Below are 18,926 nucleotides of genomic sequence, written 5' to 3'. Positions count from 1 at the left end.
GGGTTTGCATTTTGGCGTTTGCTGACCATGGCATTCATTCTTGATTCCAAAACTTGAGGAAGAATGTCTGATCCGCAAGCTAGCTGACTGGACTAGCTCTGAGAACCATTTCATTCATGACATCCTTTCGGTAATGCTAGAACTTTCAAGGAACAGAATGTTTGCTCTTAGCTTAAAAAGGGTGAATACATTTTCCCCCAAGATTGTTATTTATATCAGAGCAGCTGGTTTGAAAGATACATAAAAAGGGAAGAGCATACATTCTTTCCATCAAATAATCAAAAAGTACTCAGACATTTTCAAAAAAGATACACTGTCATTCAAAACCTGTTTCAGCAATAAACTTTAACTTGGCAAATTCACAGATGCAGAAGGAAAGGCAAGTCGAATTTGAAGAAAATGACTCAAGGTCCTTAAAAGTTTGGATGGCTAATAAAATTATGTCTGCTGCAATATATGGCCTCAGCATCAATTCTTTCAGGGTTCTTTCTAGAGATTTCCAGCCTCAGCTCTGTTGTAGGTAGTGCTGCGTTTTTAAACTAGCGGGATGAAATTTAGCAGCTAACGTAGCCTTTTTTGTTTTCTCTTGTTCTAATCAAATATTCATCAAGACACAGTCAGTTACTCATCCATTTTTTTAAAAAATGTAGTTCAGACTTCATGGTGAGGAGCTCAAAACCACCTCTAAATATAGCCTTAATTCCCCAAGCCCCATAAATGCGCGTGAAAATTCGGATGACTTTTCTCTTTCAAAAATAACAACTCGGAGACTGAAAGGTGAATGAAGTGCCTGCGTCACGTTCTCAGAGGACTGGTACCCCCTGATACCCGAGCCAACCCCGAACCACCGCTGCCTGAAATTGCCTTTGATTCGCGAGGAGCAACCCCAGGCTTGCAGAGCCCCCTGCTTCTCCATTCGCACAGTGAGCTTGGTCTCTGTCGAGTTATGAGTCCTTTGGAGGTATCTCTCCGTTTCCTCTCCCTTTCCCTCCCCTTCCCCCAGCAAGAACAGTCACAAAGTCTCAAGTTGAAGATTCATTCTAACTATTTCAGTGGTGGGGGAGGAGTCTCACTAAACCTAAAATCGGGACTTTGAGGGATGGGTTTGTACTAAAGCAGTGTCGAATATTCCCTAGAACAACTTAACGAGCTCTTTGATACGCTCTTCTGGAGCTCTGTGCACGTTCGTTTTAAGGGTGCAGAATTCATCACGTGGTTAAAACCATGCACCCCTGCGTTACCCACGGCTTGCTCGTTGAGCGACCTTATTTGTGAATCGAGGCTTTTCTTATTGTCTCAGGTTGTTCTTCTTTCCCTGAAATGGTTAGGACACCCACCAACTCTCTTTGGAGAGTGGGTATCCTCAAAGTCCCCCGGTGAAAAGGAAAACCTGTGCGGTCCCGCACTTGTCTAAGGTCTGGTTCCTCACTCTCTTTTCCATGCAACTCCATTCACGTGTTGCGTGAGGACTCAGTCAGCTAAGTTCAGCATCGTCATGGCTTTTCAAAGGGGGAAAAGTAATCCTGACTTCTCTGCAGGCCCTTTTTAAGCACCAGTTGGGGATAGCCCCTGGGAGGCAGCGCTGTATCTCACTCCCTTGAGCCCAGCATTCAGATCACTGCACACGACACAGATGATTCAAGAACAGTGGGCCTAGGTTTCAGCCTTAATCATTTTCCATTTTCACCAGGGCTTATACAATCGTAAATGACCAGATTGCTTAGGGGTTCTATAAAGCCAAGCAGACTGGGAGGCAGTGTAGAATAGTGGTCAACTGACTTGCATAGCTTTTACATTCCCATGGCCCTGGGTTAAACTTCCACGTCTGTCATTTCCTAGCTGTGTGACCTTGGGAAAGTCCCTTGACTTCTCTGAGCTTCATCTGCCTTACCTGTAAAACACACATTGATAACTCCCTGTATGAAGGTCAGCGTGAGGAGGAAGTAAAATGACATATCGAAGAATTCAGCATAGTGCCTGCAATTGTTGCTTATTAAATCATAGATTATACCGGAGAATGCTTTGATATGTATTGGTACATTGATTTATCAGTTTTCTGTTACTTCGATACAAGCCACTGTGCTTAGTATAAGGACTTCCTCCCCACCCCTCACCCCGACCCTGCAATTTGAACCCTCTCTTTCCCTAAAAACTATAAGCTAATTGTTAATTGAGAAACAATATAGAATTCCACAGGAAAAGTAAAAGAGCAGTTGGGCACAACTTTTCCTGGGGCTCTATCTATTCTCAGTAGCGTCAGGTCGAGACCTGAGGCTGATAACATGTGTCCCCATGGGTCACACCTGAACAACCAGTGCAGTCAATGAAATAGCATTCAACACTCATCCAACAAGCATTTATTGACATCGACTATGTGCCAGGTGATGGATATGTCAATCTCCCTGGGGTTTGTTTTAAGCAGTGCTCAAGGTCTGTTTTAAACATTGTCATATAAATTAACTCTTTTTTAAATTGTAATGTTCATTTATTTGACAGAGAGAGAGAGACGGAGACAGAGTGTGAGCAGGGGAGGGGCAGAGAGAGAGGGAGAAACAGGCTCCAGGCTCTGAGCTGTCAGAGCCAGAGCCCGAGGTGGGGCTCAAACCCACAAGCTGTGAGATCATGACCTGAGCTGAAGTCAGACGCTTAACCGACTGAGCCACCCAGGCGACCCTAAATGAGCTCTTTTCACCCTTCAACCAAAGGTGGGAGGTACTAGCATTGGTCCCATTTTACAGATGAAGAAACTGAGCACAGAGAGGTAACGTGTCCAAGGCCACACAAGTATTATGCAGAATTGGATCAAGACCCAGCAAAGTAGTTGTAGGGTCTTTCCTCATCATCCCCATGTCTTACTGCTAACTGCATTTGTTCATCTGAGCGGCCAATGTCATGCCTCCAGCTTGGTTTCTTTACTCCCCTTTTCGAAGCTGGATTCCCTAGTTGATAGGATTGGGGCTTCACTCTTTCCTCTCTGCTCTGAATACCTCAGAAGGGGCTGTAAAATCCCCCTGGACGCTGGTTAGGCCCTCCATTGATCAAGCCATGTGTCATCGGTTACTGTGTTCAAGACAATCTCTTGCTCTTTCGAATAAGAATTATAAACATACTTTGATGCATTAAAAATATCTACCTTAGGGGAGGTTTGCTTCATAATCTAATAAAACAGATTTCTAACTTGCAGGTTATTACAGCCTTTGAAGTATTATTTAAATTGTCCTAGACACAAATTACTTATAAAATTGAACTGTCACTTTATAGCAGAATTAAAATTAATATGCTCCTCTTGATTCCCGTACTTGGGTATAAATTCCCTTATGTAAAATGCTCTGAAATTTGGAAAGCTCAAAATCTGCACCCATTTCTCTGTCCACTCTTGTGTCTCTTGGTGAAAGGGAAAGAATACAAACTGTCAGTAACAACCAGAGTGAAGGAAGAATGTTTATTCAGAGCCAAATGTCACTTTCTTTCAGCTATGTTAAAAAACACTTGAAAAAGAGGGGGAAAAAACCCCTCTCATATTTGCAAATGGAAAACACTATAAAAAAGAGAAAAATGGCTGCCCAAATAATCCCAAGACGTAAATTTTTCTTAAGGGGTGGGTGCTATCCTTCATATGCTCTTTTCAGAACCTAGACCGTCCTGCACACACAGTAGACTATTAGACCAGGCACTAAGTTTCATCCCTGGTTAGCAAATGACATACAAAGAACAAAATTGCTCCCTTGAAGTTGAAATCAAAGAGCCCTGGTGAGCAGCCGTATGTCCGTCAGGACGGGAGAGCACACACATGTGGGTGATGGAGGCAATCCAGAGAGGGGCATGCCTCCCAGGGGTTGTTTTAAACAATGACAGACTGCAAAATCTGAAAGTGATGTGTTGGAACATGAAACACACACGCACACATGCACACACACACACACACACACACACTTGTAAAAAAGATCACCAAAGTCCCTCAGAGCCAAAGTTTAAAAGAACACGTGCTCTGGATGTAGTAACAGTAATTTCAAAATCACTCCATTTATGACTCTATTCCTCATCTCTTTGATCACTTTGGCACACTATTCAGGAAATAACAGAAAAAGAAATATGAAGCTGGAGACAGAAAATTTGATTATAAAACAAAGCCACCCACCTTGCTTTCGGGGTCAGGAAGTACAATGGCCTTCTTTTGCAGCAAGAATGAACTTAACACCAGTGTGTTAAATAATCATGTTATATTTAAAGGAAAAGGAAATGGTTCTTTTAAAAAAACTGCAACATCTCAGTCCTCTTAGCAAGTCTTACCAAAAAAATAAAAATAAAATAAAAGCAGCATACTGTGGTTCTTTGGCACAAGGCAGAGAGCGGCGTCTTCAAGTCACTATTTCCCTGTTTTGCAAAACCGAACAAAAAGCAACGGCAGAAGATGCGGGGAAGGACCTTCAAACATCTCTTGCCCTCCTGGGTCCCTCCCAGTGCCTCCTCTCCGTAAGGGCTGTAGCAGCCGCAAAGATCAACACCAATGTCACCATCGGCTGCTTAAATGCCACAAAAGTACACTTAGAAATGAGAGGAAAGTGACTGACACGGATTTGCTGAGCCAGCCCCACTGCCACTAGAACAGCCTTAAATGCCCACACAAGGAGAATAAAAAGAAAAGCACATTTTGCAATAGAATAAATTCTTTTTTTTTTTTTTATTGAGACCGCGGAAAGTCACATGACCCTGCATGTAGCCTTTTAGGAAAGCAACCGAAATGGTAAAGAAAGGCGTGGGGGCTGCCTCCTTCCTCCCGCCGCCTCTCAGCCGGTCCCGCCGCGTGTCCGCATTCTTCTGGGCGCATCTGTGGAGCTATTAAGTGGGATAATCCCTCTGGCCTTTGATACATTTCTGGACATGATTATTTCATTACTCGCAGTATATCAGTAGGATCATAATAAAAAGGACTTCTGACAACCTGCCAAGAGTTTTGTGGCCTTGTAAACACAAAAGTGCTCTAATAAAATTTTATTAAGTGTTAAAAAGTCATAAAAAGTGAAATAACATAAACTACAAAATTTACTGTCCTCAGCAAATGCTGAAAATATCGTCCACAGTAAAATTAAATTAGCATGTAATAGACAGAGAAGCAGTGTGGAGTGGATTTAAAAGAGGATCCAGGGAAAATGACACTGTAACCCAATCTGGGTCACGGGGATTTAATTCGGATTCTTCTCCCTAAATGTGAATAAATGTGCTGATTACAGACAAGAGCTCCGGGGTTATTGGAGTCTCACACATTGTCAATACTTTGGGAGAAATAATATATTGCAGATTGTAATGAGCGGGGGAGCCCGAGCGAGCGCGGCGCGGAGCGGGCTAGGGGCAGGGCGTCCACTAGGGCGCGCTGCGAGACCGGGAATCCCCGCCCGGCGCCCGCGGGGCCGCGCCGCCCCAGCCGCGCGCGCACGCCTCGGCCCTCGCCCCCTCCCCCGAAATCATATTTAGAGGGTTTTTTTCTTTCTTTCTTCATACCCCCCTCCTGTGACATTTTCTCCAAATCGGATAGTGAAGTGTAAGTCGAGCTTCGCCGCAGGCAACCCTGGGTCTCCGCCTTCAGACTCAGGGTCCCTGAGTGGGGTGCGCTGCCCCAGCGCTGCTAACCCAGGGGACCGGGTGGGATCCCCCCCCACACACCCCCACCCAGCCGAGCGCCGTGGGCCCGGCCGTTCCACCAAGTGAGGCCGAGGAGCCCACGTGTGAGGCCCACGCCCGTCTCGGGCCGGGGCACTGGTGCGCTCCGAGCACGACGGGTGGCCGGCCTCGCGGCGGGTTCAAGTGCACGCCCGGGGTTGGAGCCAGCGGCTCGGCGAGCGAGTTCTCTCCTGCTCGGCCCCCTCTCCGGAGTTCAGTGTGCCCCGCTGCTCCTGGGACCCCCTCTCCCAGCCCTCCCAGTCGCGATGAGCCGCCGGCCTGGGGCGCGAACCCGGGCGCGCTCCTCCCCGGGCCCCAGCCCACGGCGCGGGCTCCTCAAGAGCAACGTGGAGGCTCCGCCTGGAAAAGAAGTCCGACTTCCTCTCCGCGCTGCTCTGGTGCGATCTGGAATCGGCAGGAAATGGCTCGAACACCCGTCCCGCGCCTTTGCAGTCAGCCCTCGCTTTGCTGAAGGGAAGCAGCTCCCACCAAAGTCTTACCGCCCCCTCCCCCACGAAAGACCCGCGCAGGTTTGTAAAGAAGGGTGCGAGATCTGAAAAGTATTTGTCTTCTAGGGAGAAAGATGTTGGTGACGGAGCCCAATGAAAGATGGGGTGCTTTTTAGGTAGAGATGATCAGTGGGCCACATCTTGTTTTGCAGCTCCAAAATGATGCAAACGCGGCCAGCTGCGGAGTCAATATTAGGAGCGTATTGATGAGAAGTTAGTGAAATAGGAAATAAATGGGAGTGACATTTCGTGGCATCGTTTTTCCTCCCGGATGTTCAAGGTTTTAAGCTACACTTAACAATTAGCTACATTCTGCCAGAAAGTAAATATTAAGTAAACTGGTTGCCGAAGCTCAGAAGAGGTAAGTGCAGCTTCCCATATAAGACCTTCCAGTTTCCTGTTGAGGCTTGCACAGGTTACTGGGATGAGAATACCTGGTATTTGTGATTTGACAGATGGCAAGAACGTTTGATTTTGATGTGGCAAGGTAATGTTTAAAGCAAACGGAGCACCCAAGGATCTTTTTGATAAAGTAGTGTTCACTTCTAGCCCGAAAGAAATGTAACTCATTTATAGTGGTAGTTATAGCCCCATGTTTTAGATTTTTTTTTTTGTTATAACACACATGAAAAAAAAAGCGGTCTTTTAATAATTTTTTTAAACACTGTCTATTGTCATTTGCGAAGTATTGAATTCAAAATAGCCTGGATGGGATCCTTGGAGTTAAAAAAGCAAACAAGTCCATTTAACTACGGTTTGACATTTGCTAGCCAAGGCTTTGAGAGCTACTAAAAACAGAATTAGAAGAGCAATTGAGCCATTCCCTGCAAACAGCAATTGTAATGTGGTCAGTCAGTGTTGCCTTTGAAAACGAACGCCAAGTATGTTTATGGAAGTACGGAAACAAATATTTTACTGCATAAGATTTTCTCAGTTCAGACTAAAAGTTTTGTATTTAAAATTTTATGATACACATTTTTTCGTTCATTTATGAAGTCCAAAAGGAAACTTTCTGTGTTCACATTTCAGATTGAAGTTCATCTGTCCTTCAGAAAAAGTATTTTCATAACTACTAAAAACACCATCATGACTAGTATTTTTAATTCTCTTCAGATAGATATATGGCTGGTGTAATTTTTTTTTTTTAAACAAGATTAGTACAGCCCTACTCAAGGAGTTTAGGGGAGTGAACAAGGTTTCCAAACCTGTAAGTGCATCTGTGTAAAATGGTAAAATCAAAGATTTTTGTAAGGAAACTTGGGAATTAACACATTTCAAATGAATATAAAAACATTTTTGAGAGGGGTTCTTCCCCACTATTTCTGTCTTCCAGAAAAAAAAATCAGAGGCTGTTTTCCATTCTATAGATCTACTATAATCGGGTATAAGAAAAATTATTACATAACAACAGGTCTATCAAGATGGTGGATACTTTGACTGTATTACGAAGGAAAAAGAGCATCTTGGCCTTTGGTATGTTGGAGGTACTTGAAAAGGCAAGAAGTTTGTAGAAATATTTTACTACTGAAATCGACAAGACCATTAAAATGTGCAAGTAATTATATTCTAAGTGGATGAGAAGTATTTTTTCCAACTGCTTTTTAAACTTGAAAAATTTTGTGTGTACTTTAATTAGTACCTTTGTTAAATGTTCCAAATATTTTGTTATATGAGCTGTATGATGAAACTATTATTGGACTTTGTGGTTTTCCTTTGTACATGAACAGTTAAGAAATGTTTTATTTAAATCTTCTCTTATATGTACCATGGGATAAATTTGAACATGTACCCTGTTGGGGTAAAGATCAACCCAAGTTCATTTTTCTCTCCAAAACCTGACATTGATCCTGATCTCACAGTTTTTATGTACACAATCTGCTTTTGAAATCAATTTGGACATTCCAGTTTGTAGGGAAATTTTAAGACAGTGCAAGTTGTCCATGGAAGAATATATATTAAGGCAGGAACTAGCTAATAACCAAAATTAAATCAGGAGGTGTGCTTGTAGCATTCACTCATTTGGATGATAACTTTTAAAGGTAGTTTTGCACTCAGGAAGGATTTCCTTGTGCTCTGTATTTATGTATATCTAAAGTATGCTACCCTGCAATGTAAAAACTCAATAACCAGATAGCAAATTTATGTATTTTGAAGGTAACTAAGGCCAAGGCTATGAGGAGCAGATTGGCTCCAAGAAAGAAAGCGAGCATTTAAAATTATATTTTAAAATATAAACTTAATTTTAGTTTCTGACAGAAATCTTGTGGCCAGCTCATCAGTTTTCCAGATCAGTTTTAGAGCAGCATGTAAAAACTACCTTTTCCACATTAGAAGTTCGTATTTAAGTTTCCTTAGCTGCAAAATCACTCTGAAACAGAGTGTTTTATGTTAAGGACCGTTCATGTGTTGGTCCCATTGATTACATACGAATGTATAAAAATCTTGTTTAAAGACCAGTAAAAGTGAGGAAATTCCAAGTCAAGTTGGCTAATTCCATTCATAATTCATCCCGAGTGCCTGACTTAAGAAACTTGCAAACAGTTTATAGCTATACATACAAAATCGGTTGACTTGCTTTGTAAGCGGGGAAGCAGGGTCAACTTTGACCTCCTTGTTCAGAGAGGCTTAAGTTGATAAAACTATGGAATGTAGGTTAAGCTTTTCGGTTACGCACGAATTTTCCAATCTCACCCTTTTTTTGATTTTCACTTTTTGAAAATGTAAACAGGGAAGGACAACTTTTGTGCTCTGAAATGGGATTGACTTTCACCCACCCATTTCCTTCCCGCTTGCACATTTGTTCAGTAATACTTCTGAGTGCTGGGAGAGCGAGAGGCCCTGCAAGGAGAAAACAGCATGCACCGTAGCTCTGTCCCCTTCAGCCATGCCTATCCCCAGCCCTTTTATTCTGAGAGAACTGGACGCGAATTTAGTACTCCTATTAACATAGTTCAAACTGCTGCATCTGCGGCCATAAGTCCTTTTGGGGATTGGCAAGAAATCCCTGGAGACTTTGCGTTCTGAGTGGGGGTGGGGAGCTACTGGGGAGTCCTGTGCCTTGATAATGGGGAGCTTCTGGGCTGACCTTCAAACTGAAGCAATCATCGCTCATTTTCCAAGGCTGCACCATAGGCCAGTGCCTTCCCCGAGTTTTCATGTTCAGGAAGACATTAAGACATTTTCAGAGTTTCTTAAACATTCTGAGCTACTGTAATCTTAAACCAGACGAATTTTAAGAGTGAAAACTGGCCCAGAGAGAGTCTTTACGTAGTAACCTCAATCTGATGTGAACTCCAGCGACTTTTTAAAAATAAGGTCTTGAAAAGGTGGGTTTCTGGTGGAAAGGCTGCGGTCTCCTTGGAGTCGGGATCCTCGAGACCCGTTAATATCCACCAGACACGCTTCATTAAACTGGAACAAACATGACTCTGAATCACCGGCTCCCCGTTTTCCTGAATGTAGGTCATTTCGTGTCCTTACAATTTAACGTCCGAAGGGATTTCCTGTCTTTGAAGTGTAGCACTTTGTCACCTGTTTGGATAGGCTCCCTAAAAGTAAGGGCTCTGTTCCTACTTTGCAAGACTTAGTGACTCCATGTTCCCTGGCTGGAGTTTCCCAGATCACTGAAGGCCGCGCACTGCAGGTGTGGGTCTTTCCTTTACAAGTCGGCGCCTGCAGATCCCATATTCCAGACTTCATTCCTCTAGGTCAGAGCCTACGAGAAAAGCCCGGAGCCATCCACTCACCTGGGTGAGGCCATAAAGAGGTAAGCTTTCATAATGAGGAGCCATCTATCAAAATTCATAGCTTCTGAGAACCGGAATAACTAGTGCTTAGGCATTAGAGTCTCTTGCTAGAGCAAAACACAACAACTGGGGATAAATGTGCCACAGTGGGCGACACCCATTTAAGTAACGACCCACGTTCAAATGTGCTTTTAAAAATGTATTATTTTTACCTGAGAATGCATATTACTTCATCACCTTTTAGTATATGGATCCTACAGTTAAATATTTTTAGGGAAAATTTGCATATTTACGAGGAAAATGCGATTCCCGTTGAATAACGTGTTAGGAGACGGCCATGAATTGATTCTAGGAACTGCAGGTATGCTTATTTTTGCCAAATGATGCAACATGTGCCAAACCTCTTTATAAAATATAACACACCCTGTGAAGGAAAAGGTATTTGTGTAGATTTAAATGACCATTTAGCCTTAGTATGTCCACCAACTGATCTGTTAGGCACATCCACCAACGAATCACTACAAAGACTCAACTTGTTCTCTTTTGGAGAGGTTCACTACTTGTTTGAAAGCTTGGGCACAAATCAGGCATCTTCACAGGATCCCTCACCAAGAGTGTTTTCATGTGAATATTAAGTAAACTATCAGCAGTTTACACATTTGGGGTGCTTTCTTTTCAGAGAACTGGATGCTCGTATACATGAAATTAAGACCTTTTGGTTAAGTAAGAGGGAGAAAATCAAGATAGATTTCTACACAGTTCCGGTTTAAGGTCGTGATCAGAGAAGAAACTGAGCGTGCCTAAAGGAAGGAGTATGGGGCTAAATATGTATCTGATTTTTCATAATGAATGGAAATGCAATTTTGATGTCTAGACATTTTTCTTTCGGTGGGTATGAATCACTTTGATCCATTTGATTTCTCGGGAAGAAATTGTAGCCGTTGTAACTGAGTCCATCCTACTGGGTTGCTTTCTCACGAGTGGCATAGGAATCATCTAGAAAGAAACATCACGTGCACAAAGCATCCACCCAAGGGGCACACCTCTCTCATCTCTCACAAAGCAAATGGTAGGCTGTCCAGCAGAGGAAGTAGACTCAGATTCATGCACTTGTCTCATGTTTTTGGTGATCTTCTCCCTGGTCCCTGCTCTTGGTAACTGTAAGCCGTGTGTGTGTGTGTGTGTGTGTGTGTGAGTATCAGATGGATTCTCTAGCTCCCAAATGAAAATTCTGTCCTTAGTCACACACTCCTGCACCTTTCACATGGGGAAAATGTTCCAATTATTCCTTGATTACATCACAGATCATATGAGAACCAGACGGGTGGAAACAGGGTACAGAGCAGCTGAATATCTCTGCAAACTCGGAGCACTTAAAAATACTTTGAAGACACACAGCTGCTCTCTCTTTTTTTAATTGTTTTCAGTAAAACTCCAAAAACCCCACAATGTGTACCTTAAAAGCATCAGGAGTATTTTAATTGGGTAATAACCATCCATATTTTCCTTCTGATAAAAGGATTTAAGAATGAAATTTTATGATGATTATAAACTGTATTACTGACCCAAGGGACAAGAACAATTATGAAAAACATGTCCTACATATTTGGCGTGATGTGAATTTAGACTTCGAAATCATTCATCTTAAATGCTCCAGCAACTTATTAAAGCTTATAAAATAATATTCGCATAATGACAACAGGGTAACTTACAATCATGATTGAGATGATGTCATCAATATTGCAGTGGGGCTCCTCACCAAAGACTGAAGCTGACTTGGTCTTTGCCCCTTGGGCTTCTGATAAAACTAGATATACAATAAAAGAGGTCAAAGACGGTAACAGATTTTGTGTATCCGAGATCCCCTTTTGGTCAATGACTGTTTTACAAATGCTTTTAGCACATCATATCATTTCCCCTTCTCCCCCTCCTGTTCTCTTCTCTTTCTTTCTTTTTTTTTTTTTTTCTTTTCTCCTCCAGTTAAAATTACCAACCATGAGAAGGAAAAGTGATTTTTGGCAAACATGAAACATTGGTGAATCGGAGTCTGACTACCAAATTTGGGAGTGGATCTGGACAAAATGAAAGTTTACATCTAGCAGCTGAGCAGCTGAGGATGAGTTCAGCTCATGTGAACATGAATCCCCAGGTGAGGGTAAACCACCACACTTAGCCCAGCTTCAGCCAGGCCCCAGGATGAGAGTCCTCTCTGAGGGCAGGAGCATGTCTAGCTTTGAGTCAGTGCTTGCTGCCGGCCCTCGGGATACATTAATTCTCACAATAACCCTTTTCTTTTTTTTAACATTTATATTTATTTTTGAGAGAGAGAGAGAGAGAGAGAGAGAGAGTGTGAGCAGAGGAGGGGCAGACAGAGAGGGAGGCACAGAATCCGAAGCAGGCTCTGGGCCCTGAGCTGTCAGCCCAGAGCCCGATGCGGGGCTCGAACCCACAGACTGTGAGGTCGTGACCTGAGCCGAAGTCGGACGCTCGACGGACTGAACCCCCCAGGCGCCCCTCTCACAGTAAACTTTCTGAATGAATTTAAGACCGCTAGGGAAATTGCCAGATTTCCACGATGTGGGCGAGAATGGGCATGCTAAGTGGAGGGGCTGCCTGTATCCGAATTTGTCTTAAGCCCAGCCCTGCAGAACCCCAGCACTTGTTCCTCAGACACGTATTCTATGTTAGCAGAATTAAGCCCTTTCGAGTATACATGTAGCTGTAAGTGGCTTGTACCACTGACGTATTAGTACTTTTTAGCATGACCTGCCTCTGTTATGATGATAGAAAATAGCCAAAGATTTAACCTCTGCCCACGGGCCTGGGTTTTGTTCCAGCTCCATTGTGTGACCTCTGGCAGGTTACTTAACCTGTCTGAGCCTTGGTTCCCTCACTTATAAAATGAAGGCAGTGACACCTCTTTGCAGTATCAGTGTATTAAGTGACCTAATATTTGTAAATCTGGAACACAGCTTGCAGTCAGTAAATACATATTATAGGAGTTGCAAGGAAAAAAACACGATTGAATCTTTGATCTCGCCTTTTCGTTACCTAAAATTTTAGAGATTGTTCAAGAAAAAAAGGGCAACTAAATGCACAGGTATAACACTAGCATCTGCTTTCCACCCAGAGACATAGCCCCGACCTCAAACTTGAGATTTCAGTGTGAAATCCCATCATAATCTGAAGGAGAAAAAAAATTTTTGAACACAAAAGAACTTAATTCTTTTTACTCCCAAGTGATAACCTTTACTAGGCAACTCAGGTTAAAAACTGACCCACAGGCCTTGAAGTACACTATTTACCTAGAGAAAGGAAAAAACAAGTAAGGGAAAAGTGTTTGAGGTCTATGGATAACCCAAGAATGGCAAAGCCCGTGCAGCTTTTTTCTGATTTGCATTTTACACAAATTCTTGCGGGAAGTGGCTTTTATATGCCAAGTTTCCTTCTGTGGTTAGTTTCTATGGGCACTTCATGAACTCCTGAATGTAAGGACCTGGAATAGAAATACTCACACACCTGCAGCTAGCGTGGTATGATTGGCATCCCCATCATGTTGTCACTGACACACAAAATAAACTTAGGATAATTGCTGCGTAGTTTAGGCAACAGAAGACCTACAATAACTGTTATGTCTGAGTGTATTGTAACAGTCTGACAAACCGTTTGATCTCCAGAAATAGAGCTGTTCCTACACATGTCATTCCATTGCTATCCTTGGATAGCAAAACCCACCGTATTGAGGTTTGTGGTCATTATGTTTTTGGCCACACTTCACTGAATTTTGAGCTTGAGATCTTACTGGATATCCTTGTGGCAACTGCTTAGTTGGGATTTGAGATTTGCTTTTAAATTCTGGATAGTCAGGGCGCCTGGGTGGCGCAGTCGGTTGAGCGTCCAACTTCAGCCAGGTCACGATCTCGCGGTCCGGGAGTTCGAGCCCCGCGTCCGGCTCTGGGCTGATGGCTCGGAGCCTGGAGCCTGTTTCCCATTCTGTGTCTCCCTCTCTCTCTGCCCCTCCCCCTCCCCCGTTCATGCTCTGTCTCTCTCTGTCCCAAAAATAAATAAAAAACGTTGAAAAAAAATTTTTTTTAAAAATAAAATAAATTCTGGATAGTCTGTCTTTGCTCTTTACAAGTGCCCAGTTGTCTAAGAGGACTTTCCAATTTTTTTTTCTTGATTACACTCAACTAAATTATAGGCAAATAGTACCTCTAAAGCTTAGTTTTTCCTCTCTGGTTTTCCCTGCTGACCTACATCCATATGCCTAGATGTCCTCACATCTAAAGTATGACTCCATAAAGAGTCATTCTAAGATTACAAATTAAAATATATATTCAATCACCTGGGACCTAAATCAAATGGTACCTTTTGGAAGACTCCAGTTTGTTCTCATCCTTTTGTAGGTCGGTGGGGAGAAGGCGGGTGGGATGTGGGGTCCTCGTTTGCAAGGAGAGAACATCCTACTTGGAGTAATAAAGGATCAGGTTATTCAAGAAAGTAGAGCATTAAGAGCTAAATTTTGTGGTGCCTACCTCAGTGCTTTAGGAGATCAAAGGAAAGAAATAGCAACGAGGACAGGAAAAGCTAGGAAGGGATTCTCCAGAAGAGATGGGTTTGCAACTGTGTTTGGGGAAGGTGGGTGGCTTTGGGTGGATGAAAAGAACATATCCAGTAAGGGGGACATAGTGGGTGAAAGTGCTGAGGCAGGAACGAGCTCAGTATGTTCCTAGACCTGTAAGGATTCCAAGTGTGCCGTGCTTACTAGTCTTTTTGTCCAGAGACCGCTAGTTTTCCCAGGGACAGATTTGACAGTCTGCACACACAGAGGTCGACTTCATTTTAGCTTTGTGTCTTGCTTCTCTCAGATCCGGTTAAAATGCTATTCTGGATCATGTCCTTTCCCCGCTTAAGACCCAGACTTGGCTCTCCATTGTTCAGTCTCCCTTAGATTGCTAGCAAGGCCTTCACGACCCACTCCCTCCCCACCTTGAACTTCGTTGCACCTCTGGCCCCTTCTTGCTCCTCCCAACCCAGCTTTAAGCCACCTGGGACCCACCATATTCTCTTTTGTCTCTGACTTCACATTGTCCCTTCTGCAGGGAGACCAGGTGAAGGCTCCCCCACCATTTGCTCTCACAGCTCCCTGCAGGAAGCATATTTTGTCTTGATTTTTTACCTGATATCTGTCTTTCCCACAAGACTATAAACTCCTTGCAATGAGAAACCATGTCGGGTTGATCATGAGTGGCCAGCACAGAGCCTGCCCACCCCCCACCCCCCCATCATTTATTCATTCAGTCAAAAATCCCTATTAAACACCATACGCCAGGCCCCAATGCAACGGGGAGCAAAATAAGCAAAAACCCTGTTTTTATATTCTGCTTAGGAGAACAAACGCCAAAACTAGCTAAACATAAAATACATACAACGTATGTATTTATAGGCTAGCATAAATGCGTAAGAGAAAATAAGGCAGGAAAGGAAAACAGAAGTGTCTGGTGCCCAAGGAGCTTTAAGCGGAGTGGCCAGGGAAGGCCTCCTGAAGACCGTGACATTTGAACAAAGACCTAGAGGAGGTGAGGTGGTGAGACGTGCAGATACTGGGGAGGAACAGGCGGACTGGGGAAGGAGTAGGTGCAAAGGCCAGGACTGGTGTGCCCCAAGAGCATCCACAGGTCAGTGGGCTGGAGTGCAGAGAGCAAGGGAAGTAGAACGTGAGGTCAGAGCATGAGGACAGTGTGGGAAAGACATTAATCATGGGTATAGGATTGTTGCTTGTTGCTGCTATTACTTCCTATAAGCGCTCTGGATTGGGAGACCCAGAGAAACCAGGCTGTGCCTTTTCTGCTTTAAAGACTATTTCAAGTGACAATTTTGATGATTTACAATATGGAACAAAGCTCCGCTATCGTAACCCAGTTGAGTAAAAAGATACCAACCTAAGCACCCCCTGAGGGTCTTGAGCAAAATGCAGAAGGACCCTATGTGACATTAAGGGGCACCTGCCCCCAACTCGTGTTTTGGTTGGAGATTTATGCCTGGAGGTGAAAGAGCATGAAAGTTGGTAACTTCAGTTACCAAAGGGTTTGGGTTTAGAGTCCTCCCTTTACAGCAGAAGGCAGAGGAGTGTGCGATTATCTAATGATAACAATATAGAAAATAGTTGTGGTTTGAGTTCCAAGAACTCAGTTTTCGGAAGCCTTGTTCTTTGTCTTCTCCTCCTTTACTTAGCAATTAACTCATTTTATCAGGTGACACTCAGCACCATAAGGAATGAAATACCTAGTCACTCTGAGCCCAGGACAGGAGTTTCAGACATTCCAGAAAGGGAATGGAAGGGGAAGAAATTCCTTTTTCGAAATACCTCTCCATGGCTGCAGACTGCAGGGTTCGTAACGTGTGGGGGTCATGGCAGTGCCTTCTGTGCAGGACACCTGGCCCGGCCGGCCGTGTGGAACGTCACTCAGCACGCCCGAGGGGCTCCCTCGCCGCCCGCGCTCCGCCAGCACAGCCTGCACACCAGCCTTCCTTCTCTCAACACTTGGCTGCCAGCCATCTGGCCCCCATGACCGGAGCCTCCCGAGCAAAAGGTACACAAGAAACGGGCTGAATGCATACCACGTCTTTTTCAAAACTGGCAAACTGGTCATGAGAACAGCCTTCCAAGCCTTAAGGCTTGGGTTCAGCTCTCTCGCAACAAAGAAAAACAAATCTCTGTGTTTGTCCAGAGTCTAGAACACATCCAAGCCCTCTGACTGCCGTAGCACACAGGACATGGCATGGAGAACATAAATGCACCAAAGAAACAGCACTATAAAGAAAGCTATTGGTGCTCAAGAACTACGTAACAAGAAGGAAATGCGAAAAGACACGATATCCGTGAGGGAGGTGTTGATGCTTCTGTTCTGACCTAAGGCTCAGACAGGGTTTGTGAGGCAGACATTAGCTGCTTCTCCACATAATGTTATGCCCTTAGCATGTGATTGGAGTTCGGGGGGTCTTTCTTGCTTTTCTCTGATCTCCCCCTTTTGTCATTGTTCGTGAAAGTAGCTGAGCTTCAGGTTGGCCTGAAATCCCGTGGCACTTAGAGCTACATGATCAAAGTCTGTTGTAGGCATTTGGGCTGGTGCCAAAAAGTTCAGGTTGTGCTTCAAACAGGGCTTCGGGCACCTCTCAGCCACGGGCGAGGGGCTGACTGGGTTTGATCTCGAACTGTGCGCATTTGGGGAGTCTCAGGTCCCTTGTTGATAAGCCCTGCTTGGCAGAGCTCTGCTTTAATTAACATGGCCCTCGGGTTGGTTCGATTTCCCATGTTTCAGCACCTCACTGGGTGTAACCTTATCTTTCCATTTCGTACGCATGATGGATCTGAAACGGCACAGGTGAAGTTTGTCTTTGACTTGACAGCTGGATTACTTCCAAGTTTCACAACTACAGAAGATAAGTCCCAAATCCCAGCTCTTCTTGTCATTTGGCATTTTATGGAGCAGCCGCAGTGGGTGAGATGTTAATATGGCTAGACACGCTTCCAGCAAAATGAACTTACCGCTTAAAAGTTTATGCATCTACTAAGTGTAAGTGTTAGAGGCAAGGGAAATAAATGAATGATAGATGTAGTTGGGGGTGACGGTGAGGCGTCTCTGAGAAGCTTGGAAAGAGGGCAAGTGATTGTCGCCAAGCATTAAGCTACTTAAATAAATGAATATAATTGAAGGAGACAACATGTTTCATTACCTTTCGGGAAGAGTGTTCAGATGAAAAAGGAGGACAGTGTCCTGAGGAGCACAAGTCCTGCAAGACGCTTCTCTAGTCAGTTTGAGGCAATCTTTGGTAGATAGTCACACACCCCTTTTCCTTTGGTTACATTTCCATTTCTCTCAACCTTTTTTTTTTTTCATTTAAAAAAAATTTTTTTTAATGTTTATTTATTTTTGAGACAGAGAGAGACAGAGCATGAACAGGGGAGGGGCAGAGAGAGAGGGAGACACAGAATCTGAAATGCGCTCCAGGCTCTGAGCTGTCAGCACAGAGCCCGACGCGGGGCTCGAACTCACAGACTGTGAGATCATGACCTGAGCCGAAGTTGGACGCTTAACCGACTGAGCCACCCAGGCGCCCCAACCTTTTTTTTTTAAACCATGAAACCTCATCACCACCCCCAAACTTTGTTTTTTAAATCATGCTCATTAGCATACTGAGAAACTCATTTGCAAAACATACCTGCTCTGGGACTATAGCATGGCCCAAAACACAAGGAGAGGAATCACTCCGGTAGTCAGAGACTCTGTGTGTGTGTGTGTGTGTGTGTGTGTATGTGTGTGTGTCTTGAAGTGTTATCTGTCCTTATCATGGTCCACATGGAGCATCTTCCGATACTATTCACTCTCCCTTTGCAGATTTCTAGATAATGACAGCTTCTCAGCTAGTGTGATACCAGGAAAGTGTTGTTAAGGGTAGGAGAAAAGGTATTTCTGTGCCCTGGAAAGGGATATCCTTCACTACAGGTAGTCAACACCTTCACATATTCATCAGTTTCTCATGAGTTAACGCGAGACCATGACCAGCTTTGAAAGATGTGGGTCCAGGTAATACCTTTGCCACTTACTAGATGTGTAGTTTTCGTCCTGGCTCTGTGGCTCGGTTTCTTCACTTGTATACTAGGGTTATGAAAATATTTTGGAATGGCTGTAAGTATTAAACAAGCCAACATATGCTTAGTGCCTGCCACAAATATATTTCATATCGTTTTGTTTCTATTATGATTCCTTATTTCAGAGATCAGCAGATGTCAACATGATTTTTATAACACACTAGAACTCTCTAAACAAGTTCCCCAAAAGGCCATTGTTAACAAAATGTGCATTGTTTCTTTTATTCACCATTGCAGAGATATAGCCAAGCATTCAAAGCCGCCACTCACAAGTGGCTCTCATCTTGCAAAAGCCAAAGAGGTTTATAAATAGAGTCCCTACTTTAAGAATTTTACTTCCTGGGGGCACCTGGGTGGCTC

The 18,926-nt window shown here is 43.8% G+C and overlaps 1 long non-coding RNA gene across 1 annotated transcript; it reads left to right on the top strand.

Annotated features, from left to right (window-relative positions):
• The first annotated feature begins 5,515 nt into the window (after positions 1–5,515).
• On the top strand, positions 5,516–17,863 carry LOC122481498. The gene is made up of 3 exons (XR_006296868.1): positions 5,516–6,188; positions 9,875–12,062; positions 16,346–17,863. It is a non-coding gene; the product is annotated as an uncharacterized LOC122481498 (long non-coding RNA).
• Positions 17,864–18,926: the final 1,063 nt, after the last annotated feature.

The sequence above is a fragment of the Prionailurus bengalensis genome, chromosome C1 (genome assembly GCF_016509475.1).
Source record: "Prionailurus bengalensis isolate Pbe53 chromosome C1, Fcat_Pben_1.1_paternal_pri, whole genome shotgun sequence".
In the NCBI taxonomy this organism is placed as follows: Eukaryota; Metazoa; Chordata; class Mammalia; order Carnivora; family Felidae; genus Prionailurus; species Prionailurus bengalensis.
This window is presented reverse-complemented; position numbering and strand designations above follow the sequence as displayed.